This window comes from Perca fluviatilis, chromosome 22 (genome assembly GCF_010015445.1).
Source record: "Perca fluviatilis chromosome 22, GENO_Pfluv_1.0, whole genome shotgun sequence".
Lineage (NCBI taxonomy): Eukaryota > Metazoa > Chordata > Actinopteri > Perciformes > Percidae > Perca > Perca fluviatilis.
Window position 1 is genome coordinate 19,931,347 of NC_053133.1, and position 16,304 is coordinate 19,947,650.

Sequence of the window (16,304 nt, forward strand, 5' to 3'; positions counted from 1 at the left end):
CAGAACAAACAAAAGGGCAAAGGGATATTATACAAATACCCAATGTTGTATCTTTGGTGTTTGGGTTTGATGTTTTTTAAGTGCTATTTCTTTTAATTGCAGTGGCCTAAAGGAAGCATGGTGCCGCTTGCCAAGGTAGGTGAAAACAGAATAAACAAAACTCAAAAGGATGCATTTTTTTTGTCTTATTTTGTTGAGGTTTAGCAGCAGAAAAGCCACACAATCCTTTTGTGACTTCGCACCAAAGTGTTCTCATAGAATGGTCATATATTTTGGAACAATTATTATATAGTATTACTGTAAGTTCCGTAAATGTTTTCTTCTTCTTTTTTCAGCCCACACCAGCTAAACTGATCCAAATAAGAAACTATTCAGAAGTGCTCACCATAATTAGTGTTTATTATGATTTTAACTTTAATTCATTAAAAATACTAAGTAATTATGTTCTGTAGTTTTCATTAACCTAAATGTTATACCTTAAATGTTACTTGAATGTTACTTTGAAGGCCTTAAATGTATGGGAGTAAAGGCAGAAGCAACACTTTTTTATTACAGGCAAATGAATACCTAATTGTTTTACGTAATCACTGCTGCATTGTTATGTTTACATTTGAAAATCACTGAACGTGATGTTTTATTTGATGTCCAATGTCCATGTCCTTTGCAACAAACTGTAACGGTAATGCCCGCCATTACAACTTAAACTTAAACTCCGTTTAACCGGAACAGGCCATGGATGTATTAAGAGAACAGGCACAAAGAGTGCGCTTTAATACCATGGATGTATTATACGCAGCAGCACCACTCTGTGGCCGGCAAGAATAATAATATATTATTAATAATAATAATAATAATAATAATTAAAATGGGACCTGATCAGAAAAAAAGAGCCCTCACTCATATATATTAAAATATACTTAAACACTGTCTTAAATATAAGGCCATTCTTTTCTGTTTGTGAAGTGACCTTGGGTGTCATGAAAGGCGCTTTAAGATGTATTATTATTGTTATTATATAGATTGATGATACATTTCGGAAGAATCACTGTAAGGTCCTGAAATGTTCTCTATTTTTCCTTAGGACACAAGACCTCTGATCAGTGTCTGGAACCCTCTTGACAATGACTCTGGTTTTCCGCAGGTAAAAGATTTTTTTTATTCAAATTGAGTTTAGTAAAAGATCCTTTATACTTAGCCCGCCAGCAAAACCCACCCTCAATGAAGCAGCGCTCGATTAGTTGGGGTTAGGCATTAGACCTTGAGTGGTTGAGGTTAGGGATTGGTCAGGGGATAGGACCTGTACATTTAAGTGTGTGTGAATGCTATTGAAGCGCGGGGCGGCTGTGGCTCAGTGGTAGAGCGGTTGCCTTCCAATCGGAAGGTTGGTAGTTCGATCCCTGTCCCTGCAGTCCCACATCGAAGTGTCCTTGAGCAAGTGGCACCTTGTACGGCAGCCTAGGCCGCAGTGTATGAATGTGTGTGAATGGTGAATGGTTCCTGTACTATGTAAAAGCGCTTTGAGTAGTCGTAAAGACTAGAAAAGCGCTATATATTCAATTTTTTTTTTTGTTATTTCAAAAGCGCTATATAAAAACAGTCCATTTTGGAACATAATTAGTGTTTATTATGATTTTAACTTTAATTCATTAAAAATATTAATAAGTAATTATGTTCTGTAGTTTCCATTAACCTAAATGTTATACCTTAAATGTTACTTGAATGTTACTTTGAAGGCCAAATTCTCTGGGCGGGCAAAGCAGAGAAAGGGGAGGTAACCTCGCTTGTTATGACCTCATAACAAGCAAGATTCCAGATCGGCCCATCTGAGCTTTCGTTTTCTCAAAGGCAGAGTAGGATACTCAGGGCTCGGTTTACACCTATCGCCATTTCAAGCCAATTGGGGACCATAGGCAGGCTGGGGGAACTCATATTAATGTTAAAAAACCTCATAAAGTGAAATTTTCATGCCATGGGACCTTTAATGCTGAAATTTAAACACCACTTACAATTTACAACAATGAAATATTTTAATACAATAAATAAAGTGATATTTAAATTTCATAATTTAGGTATTCGGTTACATATAAATTATAATTATTATGGCATTTCAATATTTATTGTGATACTACTCTGATGTAAAACAACAAAAAATACATTTTATTTTCATAGTTTTTTCAAGAATCGAACAAATCAGTAGAGAGTAGAGGCTACAGCATGTATCATACTGCTGCTATTTCTATTGATTATTTAGTTGCTTTATTTACAACCCAAAGTCCATGTCCTTTGCAACAAACTGTCAAATGCATATTAAGCAAACACTATCATGACCTTGTACTAAATCATTCTAAAATAAATCTTCAGCTGCCACCAGGTATACATCCGATGGAAAATGAGAATGGAACTAACACAACAACCAACTCATCAATGGTGGGTAGACTTTGAGGGAGAACATGATTTTAACATTGTCCAAGAGGTTTTTGGAAATCAAAGTATAGAGTGTCAAATGTTTTTGGTAATGGGGTTGCCTGCTTTGGAAATCAATGGCAGTTTTTTTTTTCAGCTTTCTTCTCTGCCTTCCTGTATAGGGACGAGTGTTTTCTATAATATCTATTGGTTTCAAAGAAGAGTATTGAGTTTGGCACTGACTTAACCTTGGGGCCTGTGCCTGAAGATTGCCACTGATAACTTGGTTTAATAAATTTGACATTATCCAAACGTTTCCTTTTACTACAAAATGTCTTAATTTTGTATCCAATCTGTTAGGCAAAGTTCTTCACTCTCTTGCAATGATTTGAATATTACACAAATTTTACTTTGTCTGACTTCAATTATTAATTCTAAATTACACCAAGGGTTAAAAATACATTTAAATTTTTATTATATGTATTGTTCAATTTCTATGTAACAGATTCATTTATCCTACATAAGTGTGAATAACCCAAAGACAGTATACATCAGCCTTCTTTCACAGTCCGAGAGTTTGATGCTGACTATAGGATTTTCTGCAGACCTTGCAGGAACAAGCAAATACAGACTGCTGTGTCATTGAATTAGAGTAAATATGAAAATACTTTTTTATTGAAGTGCAATGACTTTCTATTTCAGGTACTACAGGATCGCAGAAACTATATAATACAGGTATGTAGACTTTCATAAATTAAACTAAAGATTAAACAGCTGACTGTTCATAATATGTGTTTCTCACTCCCGTAACTTATTGTTCATCTGACATGAGAAAAGGGAGATTAGCTAACGTTAGCCAACCTATTTATTAAAACAAATCATATTTGAATAGTAATTTCAGCATTCGAATAGTATTGATTTTTTTTTACTATTTTAATTATATTCGACTTTTGGAATTCGTTCCAACAGCCCTAGAACAGATCCACTGTGGCACGGCCGTAACGCGTCCAAATCTGATGCGCACCCAAATCTGTTCCATGATTTTCGGGTGTCCATTCCGCGTATACAACCCCCCTTTACAGCTGGTCCGACCCTGTGTTCAGGGCTAGGGAACATAGTAGTAGTATATTCCAGTATATAAACTGAAAAGTAACTCAAGTAAAAGTTAATAAGTAGTTCATTTAAAATGTACTTTAAGTAAAAGTTACTTAGTTACATTAAAAAAAACTGTAAAAAAGGGCGGGGGGATTTAGCCAGTGTCCTACATACTAGGGCTGCACAATTAATTGCAATTTTCGCAATATGGACTAGTGCAATATCCAAATCGCAGAGGGGCAAAGGCAAAATATGTGTGAAACCATTCTGAATGAAGTATTGTGGTGCTGCAGAGACGTCCCGGCCTACAACTCCTATCCTCCAGAGTACAGAAAACATCTTTGTTTGGTACAGATCCTCGCAAAAATCAAACTATAATCATTTTAATTTTTTTAAGATTTAATATTAGTCAAAGAAAATGAGAATAATGTCGTGACAATATCGTGAATCATATTGCAATCGCAATATCAGTCAAAATAATTGCAATTAGATATTTTCCTCATATCGTGCAGCCCTACTACGTTGTCCTACTAGACAAAAATTAACAATGCCACGAAACATGTTGTTTTGCTAATTGGTTTATTATTATTATTAGTCATGAAAACTTTGTTTCAAACGGAGAGATCAGCTGTTCCTTTCCTGGACTAACCCTCACAAAGGGGAACCTGTCACAAAGCAAAGCCTCTCCCGCTGGGTGGTGGAGGCTATTGGCCGTAGCTTATTAAGGTCAGGTGCTTCAGCCTCCCGCGGGTCTGCATGCACATTTGACTCGTGGCTTGGCTGCATCCTGGGCCCTATTCAGGGATGTTTCTGTTAGGGACATTTGTGCTGCAGCGAGCTGGTCCACGCCTCTCGCTTTTGTTCGCTTTTACATGATGGACGTCTCAGCCCCATGCGTGGCCCGCACGGTGTATGAGTCTTAAATGGAAAAGGGTGACTCTCCTACAGTTTGGTGGATGCTAGATAAGCTTGTCTGGCAATTCGGGAGCTACCATATCCCATAGTGAGACATTGAAACAAACATTATGTGCAAGTGTAACAGCCTAAAATGAATTGGAGACAAGCTCAGAGACAGAAGTGTTAACATACCGTACAAGTGTGAACTTTGGATTATTTTAATTATTATATATCATACTTACATTATGGTAAAGTGATTATTTTTCCCATCAGTTAAATGGTACTCGGGAAGTAGTTGACAACACAGATGGGTTCCAACCACCTCCTGATGGAGAGGACACCCAGGTAAGAAAATGTTTAGAACTTAAGGACAACAAAATACATAACTGTTGAGTATCTACGTGTGTGTGTGTGTGTTGTGTGTTTGTGTGTGCGTGCATGTGTGTGTCTGTGTTGTGTGTCTGTATGTGTGTGTTTAAGAGGATGTGGTAATTAACTATAAATAAGCTTTTTAGCTGAAATGTCATTTTTATCTTTTCCAGGGAAAAAACTAAAAATGAAAGACGACACGTCAGAGGGCTTAACTCATTAGATACAAATACATGTTGATCCCTAATGGAGAAGTACCGCCATCAGGATGTAAAAACACCAGGCATATCATCATTCTGCTACTGCTTCTTTTCATTAAACATTTCATCAAAACCATTACAAATGTCCTTTTATTTCTAATTTGGTTATTTTAAGGTCAGTTAAACTTGTTTGGTCAAGTTCAAAGAGATTAGTTCAATTTAAATAATTTATCTAGGGCTTTATTCAACCAAAGAAAATGTTGGTCGACTGAAATTCTACCTACTCTATCGATTGATCGATGGGGGGAAAAATCGGCACATTATTTCTATATTAACTAATATTGTCGACAGTGCACTGACCGTACTCTACCTGGTAGGGTTGTGTGTCCATTAAAGCATTTTTTCCTGAGACCTCTATACGTTTTAAATGCTTTGCAATGGGAGCACCGCATAGTCACACAATGCTACAAACACTGGTGCTGAGCATCTATTCTGCGCTAAGCGTTGCACATTTGGAGGTTTTTTTCGTTTGGCAGAGAGGTGAAGAATGTTCTACTTTGGGTAAAAAGCTGCGCTCACCACTGTCACTTTTTACACAGCTGTCCATTCACAGTGGAGGGACAGGGCAAATACCACAAAGACCAACCGTCATGTCACATGTACAAGCGCTGAACAACAACAATGGAGGAGAAATTAATATTGCTAGACCGTACATATTAGGGCTGGGACGATAAGCTTTTTTCTGATTTGATTCACAATACATTACGATTTTCATTTATTGCGATTCTAGAAGTATTGTGATGCGATAGTAATAAGTATTGCAATTTCTTTTCTCCTTCTTTAACGAAAACAAAAGTTGAATAATACACCTCTAGAGACAATATATTTATAAAAACTAATTGTTTTTTAAGAAGAATGCACATCCCATGTCAGTCAGTCACTCTGACATTTATTTCATTTGTAAAGAAATAAATGTTTTCTGCTTTCTGTCTGTTTTGCTGGAATATGATGTAGTCGCCATCAGCAGTACCGTATTGGTAGAAAATATTTAGGTGAATCATTAGTAAAAAAAACAAAATAAAAAATATTGAATCTAGGAAAAATAATAACATTTTAAAATTGTTGCAAAAACATTTTACCCCTATCTGTCCTCTTTTCAGCCTTTCCTTCTTAAAAAGCAAGGGCCAGAGCAAGTACTCTACCTTGTTCCGACTCATATGGTGCAGACAGCCGACATTTTTACTTACGCGGATATAACATATCATAGCAACCAGACTCAACAAAGGCAGCTAAAAACAAACCTGTGCCTCCAAAAGGCACTCTAGCACTCGCAGCTGGGTAATTTTAGATGAGCGGCCGGCATTTTTAGCTAAGAAAAAATTGTATCCCCCATTTGACAAAATTGACAACTACTTTGAAAAACTAGATACTGTAACACAACAATTCATTACCGTGAACACACACATTGTAGTTTATTTTGACTAGGGTTGCACAATTAATTGCAATTTTATCAAAATCGCAAAATGTACTAGTACAAACCATTCTTAAATAAGTTTTGTAGTGCTGCAGAGGCGTCCTGGCCTACAAATCGTATTCTACAGACTAAAGAAAAAAATCTTGTTTGGTACAGATCCTCGCACAAATTTACACTGTAATCAATTTCATTTATTTTTATTTTGTTCAATGAAAATGAGAATAACGATACAAAAAAGATCATTCCCTCCAATATCGTGAATTATATCGCAATATCAGTCAAAATAATCGCAATTAGATATTTTCCTCATATCATGCAGCCCTAATTTTGACTCCACCCCAGATACACGTCCTGCTGCTGTATACTCAGTAAAGCACCAGATGTATATTAATCTGCAGCTGAAAATAGCCCCCAACAAAGTATTTACTTCTGTTTGGTCATGAAGTTTGCACACAAAAAAAGCACAATGCCCAGCTGTTTGTTTTAGGAAAATACTCAGTCTTGTGTGAGTCTTTTTTAAAGATGTGCATTTTCAGTAGAAAAAAAAAAAATGGGCTTGGGGCAGAGTGCAGAAAGATGTGGTAGTCAGAAAGTATTGAGAGACAGACAAACCCATAATTCATGACACATAAAAATATAGAAGTCTTTAGTTGACAAAAGTCCAACAATTTAATCTACTGGCCCCTTAATTTAAAACTATTAAATGTAATCAAAATGTCTGGAACGACACTGTGTACTAATACACATAAACTTTTGGATATGAAATAGAGTTAAATATTTTTTAGTATTTTCAGTGTAATGCCTTTTACTTCCGGTGGCAAGACATGTTTTTAAAGATTATTTTTGGGGCATTGTAGGCCTTTATTTTCATAGGACAGATGAAGAATTGAAAGGGAAGAGAGAGGGGGAATGACATGCAGCAAAGGGCCACAGGTCGGAGTCAAACCCACAGCCACTGCGTCAAGGAGTAAACCTCTATATATGGCTGCCTGCTCTACCAAGTGAGCTACCCAGACACCTGAAAATCAAACCAGTTTTGTGTGAGTAAGCAATTTAACATTTGCTAACAAAGCTACCCCGTTGGACTTTGAAATTAAACAAGAACACTTTTATGCAGTACAGATGTGTAATAGACTCCACCTACTGGCATGGACACTATAAAGCAGATGTATGAGCAGATAGGAGGCTAATTTGTGATCGACATGAGAGGAATTACGCTTCTGTGTTTGGTGGGATTCATTCTCACAGCCTCGGTAAGATGTTAATGTGTTAAAATTGGTGGAAGGAAACAATTTAAATTGGTTAAAAATAATGAACACTACTACTGCACTTTGGGTTTTGTGTGTTATACAGTATGGTTTGTGTTTTACTCTGGCTCTAACCTGCTATAAAAGTACTGCGCTTTGTTACTTTGCAATGACTTGAGTTTCTCTCAACTTGTTTTGTGTTGCCTAGAGCTAAGAGGAGTCAGTCTACTTTAGTCTTTCAGATGTTATTTAGTGTACTGTATATTAAAGGATCAAACTTTATTCTTAATTGTCACATACACACAGTACAATGTAGTGAAATTCTATTGATGCATTTAACCCATTAGGAGCAGAAGACAGCTATACATACAGCATCCGGGGAGCAATTTGGGGTTCAGTGTCTTGCTCAGGGACACTTTGACACGTGGCTGGGGAGCCTGGTATTGATCCCCCAACCTTGTGTCTGTGGGGCAACCATTTCACCTCCAGGGCACAAGCAACCAACAACATTGTAGTACTATTTCTTAACTAACAGTTTTAAAAATAGGTCACAGAACCATACATGAGATTTAAACTTAAGAACTTTTACTTCAATGAGGAACCTAGATGAAGCCACCCCCCAAGAATCAGTGAATAAACTGGGGCATTAATCATACTGCTGCTGACTCTATGAAACAGGTTTGATTATTTTGCTTCTATGTCAATGACCTTGTAGAAACAGAACAAACAAAAGGGCAAAGGGATATTATACAAATACCCAATGTTGTATCTTTGGTGTTTGGGTTTGATGTTTTTTAAGTGCTATTTCTTTTAATTGCAGTGGCCTAAAGGAAGCATGGTGCCGCTAACCATGGTAGGTGAAAACAGAATAAACAAAACTCAAAAGGATGCATTTTTTGTCTTATTTTGTTGAGGTTTAGCAGCAGAAAAGCCACACAATCCTTTTGTGAATTCACACCAAAGGGTTCTCATATAGAATGGTCATATATTTTGAAACAATTATTATACAGTATTAATGTAAGTTCCGTAAATGTTTTCTTCTTCTTTTTTCCAGCCCATACCACCTAAACTGATCCAAATAAGAAACTATTCAGAAGTGCTCACCATAATTAGTATTTATTATGATTTTAACTTTAATTCATTAAAAATACTAATAAGTAATTATGTTCTGTAGTTTTCATTAACCTAAATGTTATACCTTAAATGTTACTTGAATGTTACTTTGAAGGCCTTAAATGTATGGGAGTAAAAGCAGAAGCAACACTTTTTTTTACTACACGCAAATGAATAGCTAATTGTTTTACGTAATCACTGCTGCATTGTTATGTTTACATTTGAAAATCACTGAACTTGATGTTTTATTTGATATCCAATGTCCATGTCCTTTGCAAACAAACTGTCTGAATGGATACTAAGCAAACACTATCATGTCCTTGCACTAAATCATTCTAACATAACATTTACAGCTGCCACGAGGGAGTACAATTCCGATGGAAAATGAGAATGGGACTAACACAACAACCAACTCATCAATGGTGGGTAGACTTTGAGGGAGAACATGATTTTAACATTGTCCAAGAGGTTTTTGCAAATCAAAGTATGGAGTGTCAAATGTTTTTGGTAATGGGGTTGCCTGCTTTGGAGATCAATGGCAGGTTTTTTTCAGCTTTCTTCTCTGCCTTCCTGTATAGGGACGAGTGTTTTCTATAATATCTATTGGTTTCAAAGAAGAGTATTGAGTTTGGCACTGACTGAACCTTGGGGCCTGTGCCTGAAGATTGCCACTGATAACTTGATTTTTAATAAATTTCACATTATCCAAACATTTCCTTTTACTACAAAATACCTAATTGTTTATCCAACCTGTTAGGCAAAGTTCTTCACTCTCTTTGCAACGATTTGAATATTACACAAATTTTACTTTGCCTGACTTCAATTAATAATTCTAAATTACACCAAGGGTTGAAATACATTTTATTTTTACATTACATGTATTGTTCGATTTCTGTGTAACAGGTTCATTTATTGTTTATTTGTTGCAAATGTAAACTAAAATGAATAGCTATAGCTGTTTAAGTTCTCTGTTTTTTTGTGTCTTCATCTGCAATTGATTCCCGATCTGTCAGATTAAAACTATTTCCAAATTTGTCATTTCCAAACAAAATAATGTATTCTGGTTCTATCTACTTGGCTTTAATTTGCAATGTTGTAAAGCCCAAAGGGAGCATACATTAGCCTTCATTCACTGTCCGAGAGATGGATCCTGACTATAGGACTTTCTACAGACCTCAGAGGAACAAGCAAAGGCCGACTGTTATTTATTTTAATTAAAGTAAACATGTATAAACTTTCGTATGAAGTGCAATGCCTTTCTATTTCAGGTACTAAAGGATGTATACATAGTACAGGTATGTAGACTTTCATAAAGTAAAATAATGATTAAACCTCTAACTGTTTTTTGGGAAGGTGGGAGAAAAAGTGTAACAGCCTAAGATGACTTGGAGACAAAATCAGAGACTAATATATATATATATATATATATATATATATATATATATATATATATATATATATATATATATATATATATATATATATATATAGTACAGGCCAAAAGTTTGGACACACCTTCTCATTCAATGAGTTTTCTTTATTTTCATGACTATTTACATTGTAGATTCTCACTGAAGGCATCAAAACTATGAATGAACACATATGGAATTATGTACTTAACAAAAAATTGTGAAATAACTGAAAACATGTCTTATATTTTAGATTCCTCAAAGCAGTCACCCTTTGCTTTTTTGAGAGCGCTGCAAACCCTTGGCGTTCTCTCAATGAGCTTTATGAGGTAGAGGTGCAGTCGCAAAAACCATCAAGCGCTACAACGAAACTGGCTCACATGAGGACCGCCCCAGGAAAGGAAGACCAAGAGTCACCTCTGCTGCTGAGGATAAGTTCATCCGAGTCACTAGCCTCAGAAATCGCAAGTTAACAGCAGCTCAGATTAGAGACCAGATGAATGCCACACAGTTCTAGCAGCAGACACATCTCTAGAACAACTGTTAAGAGGAGACTGCGCGAATCAGGCCTTCATGGTCAAGTAGCTGCTAGGAAACCACTGCTAAGGAGAGGCAACAAGCAGAAGAGATTTGTTTGGGCCAAGAAACACAAGGAATGGACATTAGACCAGTGGAAATCTGTGCTTTGGTCTGATGAGTCCTTTTTTGAGATCTTTGGTTGAGCTGGACCGCAGAGTGAAGGCAAAAGGGCCAACAAGTGCTAAGCATCTCTGGGAACTCCTTCAAGACAGTTGGAAAACCATTTCAGGTGACTACCTCTTGAAGCTCATCAAGAGAATGCCAAGAGTGTGCAAAGCAGTAATCAGAGCAAAGGGTGGCTACTTTGAGGAATCTAAAATATAAGACATGTTTTCAGTTATTTCACACTTTTTTGTTAAGTACATAATTCCATATGTGTTCATTCATAGTTTTGATGCCTTCAGTGAGAATCTACAATGTAGTAGTCATGAAAATAAAGGAAACGCATTGAATGAGAAGGTGTGTCCAAACTTTTGGCCTGTACTGTATATATATATATGTGTGTATGTATGTATGTATGTATGTATGTGTGTGTGTGTGTGTGTGTGTGTACTTACGTCATGGTAAAGTGTTGCTGATTATTTTCCCCTTCAGTTAAATGGTACTCGGGAAGTAGTTGACAATACCGATGGGTTTCCACCACCTCCTGATGGAAAGGACACCCAGGTAAGAAACTGGTCAGAACTCAAGGACAACAAAATACTTAACTAGCATCCTTAAATAATTCTGACTTTTTCATTTGATGTTGAATGTCAAATAAAATATAATATGAAAAATGCAATTACTAATCTCAATAACACTGATACACTAGTGTGTGTGTGTGTGTGTGTGTGTGTGTGTGTGTGTGTGTGTGTGTGTGTGTGTATATATATGTCTGTGTGTTTTAAAAGGGGTGTGGTGATTAACAATACATAATCAAATTAGTTTTTAGCTTACATGTGGTTTCTTATCTTTTCCAGGGAAAAACCCCAAAAATAAAACCCAACATAGCAGAGGGCTCAACTCATTAGATACAACCCCTGATGGAAAAGTACTGACATCAGAATGACAAAATTACCAGGCATATTGTCACTCTGCTACTGCTTCTTTTTAATTAAAAATGTTATCAAAACTATTAAAAATGTCCTTTCATTTTCCAATTTGGTTATCTTAAGGTCAGTATAAAACCTTTTCAAAAAATCTAGAGTTACACCAGCCTTATCCTTTAAATAAGCAGCGACACAAGGTATAGGAAATCTTTAGTTGGCAAAAGTCCAACTGGCCTACTACATAGAAAACTATTGAATTTAGTCAAAATGTCTGGAAAATACTGTGTACTTATACCCACTTGTAAATATTAATACGTTGCGTCATTCACAACTATCACTTTTGGACTGACGCAGTAGCGAACCGTGCCTTTTAAACATTGGCCCCCTCTGACCCCCCTTCCCTTGTCGGGAAAACAAACAAACAAATCTACCAGCCTAGCTTATTGTGTCCTCTCTTATAGTACATTATGTATGACAATTCCAGCTTTGAGACAAAAATGAAGACGCTAGTCCAGCCTTAACAATGCAACAAGCAAACAGCGCGGGGAGAGTGAGTTTTATCACCAAAATAAAAAAAAACAGATGATTTTCTAAAGCGAAATGCAAATCCTCCTTACAAATAATCGCCTCATCACACAGGCTGTGTGTGTGCACACTTGAGCAGAATATGGTGACAACCGGCTGGGGTGAAAAACACATGACAGCGACCCCCTCCTGCCACACAAAATAAACTACATTTCATGTGTCTTCACATCATGACAGCCCGCACACAGATAAGTTACCATCAGCAACAGACACAGAACCAGACCCGTCGCTAGACTTCAGTCTTAAGGGGGGCACATGAAATACATGGGGGGGCACAATTATTATTGGCGTACAGTACGTATATGTATAATAATCATATACTCTTGTTATACTATTCGCACGTAATCATCACGTTAAACATAACCAACAGCAATATGACCAGGTAGCCTATATAGCCTACAACACATTACATAGAAGCAATGTTATGAATATCCATAAAACACTTGACTATACAACATATTAGATGTAACACCAGAAGCATCTCTCAAACATTGCATTTTAAAGCAGTCAACAGAAGGATATGCATTGCTATGCATGTGCCATGAGACACACACACACACACACACACACACACACACACACACACACACACACACACACACACACACACACACACACACACACACACACACACACACACACACACACACACACACACACACTTTGAACCTACCGGTACTTTGAGTGGAGGCAGCATGTCCTCTCTTCAGTCCCTCCGGTCAGTTGAAGCTGCATGCTTATTTAAGCCCTTGTCTGTAAACCCCTTAATGAAGAAGGTCGCGTCCGATGATACAGATGTGAATTTCCTGCAGGCATAACAAAATGCGGAGTCCTTTTCCACCGAGTAGCCTACGCAAGCCAGTCTCTGTTCAAATGCCAGCTACAGCTACGTTTTTTTTTAACCAAACATTTTGACTGGATATTTCCTCAACACAACCTGTTTGGGTTTGTCCATCACACCCCCTGATTCAACAGTTAGTTGTGGCCCAAATGCTGCCCCAGTCGCAGTTGCACTTGACCTGCAGGTCCTGCCAGGCCCAGGGTCGGGCTCCACGGAGCTACTAGCATCAGGCTCAGACTGTCGTCCAGGGGCTCCTTCTCCAACGACAACATCAGGAGGCGTCGGTGTTGTATCCAATTTGGCAGAGGAGAATGTTGGTAGGCTTTTCAACCACTTACCATGAAGAACTGAAGCGAGTAAGCCGGTGAAAACTCATCCAGCTTTCAAAAATGTGCGGTAACTGTTGAGCAGCTACACTGATGTAGGCTACGTCACGTCGTAGCCTAACTTTCTTTTTAGTAAGGCCGTGATAGGCTGTTGCAGTGTAGATTCCCATCAATCAAACAAAAATCACACCATTGTTTATTTATATTTATAATGTTTTAATGATGAAGAATGCAACATTAATGCAACACAAAATTAGCAACTATGATAATATAAAATTAAAGTAATTTTTTTAAGAGATCTGTGCCTCAAGTGGGGGGGCACAAGCATTTTTGGGGGCGGGCCCGGCCCCCTATGGCCCGCCCATAGCGACGGGTATGCACAGAACCATGGACAGTAAACAGCGATCACACCACCACAAACAAGCAACATTTTTAATAAATAATATTAGATTAGCACAGCGGCCAATTAAATATATATGTAGGCTATGTATGTTACGGTTTATTTGGGAAACGGTCATTATGCAGAAACAGATTGATGGTAATTTTCATGCTAGCCTACAAGTTTTCCCTAATAAACCTTAAAGTGCTCATATTATGCTTTTTGGCTTTTTCCCTTACCTTTATTGTGTTATATATCTTTTTTGTGCACGTTACAGGTTTACAAAGTGAAAAAGCCCAAAGTTCACCCCAAACGGACTTACCATCTCCAACAGAAAACACTGTTCACAAACTTCTCCAAACAGCTCCGTTGTAGTCCAGCTTTTACTTCCGTGACGAACGTGCGTCACTTACACGTTATAATGCTCGCTTAGCTGCTAGCACGGCACTCCCTTATACTCTGCTTCTGACTGACCACCAATCACACAGCTGAAAGCACAACATCTTCCTAGCAACAGCAGAGGCAGCAAAAATTCTGATTCTTTTAAAATATTATTTATTGGATATCTCAGGCCCTCTTTGAGATTGGTGAATTTTACCAGATTTACTGAAAATGATCAACACTACTATTGTGCTTTAGGTTTTGTTTGTTATATGTTTTACTCTGGTTCTGATATGCTAAAAAAGAAAAGAAAAAAGTACTGCACTTTGCTACGTACTTTGCCACAAATTAAGTTTCTCTCAACTTGATTTGTGTTACCTAGAGCTAAAAGATCTATATTAGTCTTTCAGCTGTTAGCCTATTTAGTGTGCTGTATTTTAACGTTGTAGGACTATTGCTTGACTAAGTGTTAAAAATAGGTCGCAGAACCAGCCTTCAGATTTAAACTTGACAATTTTGTTTGTTGTTGTTAACCCCCCCCCCCCCAAAAAAAAAAATCAGTGAATATTGTATATTTTTTAATTCAAGTACTGTATATTTACATGTAAGTGGCCTAAAGGAGGAATGGTGCCGCTTAACAAGGATGGATCACCTAATAGGTAAAAACGGGGCAGCAGGAGGAAGGTGATTTTATTCATTTTCAAGACAAGCCCGGTCCAAGAGATCACTGAGGGGACTTACTGTAATCAGTGTTTGGCTGACTAGTAGGAGTTACAGCACAGACTAAATGGCCAGGCAATTAAAATAGCATAATTCATTGTTAATAAAGTGCTTGCTCCAAAATATAACTGGTGAGAAATTATAGGCACTTAGCACCACTGCAGCAAAACATAAAGGTTTGGATAAAAGTATTGGCATCATTTTTTTCATAATAAAAGGCAAAATATAAATGACTTAGGTTGGTGTATTTACCTTTAAACACAAAAGGATGCATTTTTTTGTCTTATTTTGTTGAGGTTTAGCAGCAGAAAAGCCACACAATCCTTTTGTGACTTCGCACCAAAGTGTTCTCATATAGAATGGTCATATATTTTGGAACGATTATTATATAGTATTACTGTAAGTTTCCGTAAATGTTTTCTTCTTCTTTTTTCAGCCCACACCAGCAAAACGGATCCAAGTAAGAAACTATTCAGAAGTGCTCACCATAATTAGTGTTTATTATGATTTTAACTTTAATTCATTAAAATACTAAGTAATTATGTTCTGTAGTTTTCATTAACCTAAATGTTATACCTTAAATGTTACTTGAATGTTACTTTGAAGGCCTTAAATGTATGGGAGTAAAGGCAGAAGCAACACTTTTTTATTACAGGCAAATTAATACCTAATTGTTTTATGTAATCACTGCTGCATTGTTATGTTTACATTTGAAAATCACTGAACGTGATGTTTTATTTGATGTCCAATGTCCCTGTCCTTTGCAAACAAACTGTAACGTTAACCTTAAAGGTCCCATGGCATGAAAATTTCACTTTATGAGGTTTTTTAACATTAATATGAGTTCCCCCAGCCTGCCTATGGTCCCCAATTGGCTTGAAATGGTGATAGGTGTAAACCGAGCCCTGAGTATCCTACTCTGCCTTTGAGAAAATGAAAGCTCAGATGAGCTGTTCTGGAATCTTGCTTGTTATGAGGTCATAACGAGCAAGGTTACCTCAACCTTTCTCTGCTTTGCCCGCCCAGAGAATTTGGCCAACCCATGGGAGAGAGACATCATGGCTTTCAAACGAGAAAAGTGGCAGTTGGTCAAGGCCACACCCCCACTCTCCACCTTGCCCCGCCTTCTCTCCTCCTCAATAGCTACAGACACAGAAATGGCACATCCTAAGGAAAGCTCATTGTGGGACTGGCTCTAGTGGCTGTAATTCTGCACCAAGGCTGAATTTCGGGAAAGAGACTTCAGATACAGTATTAG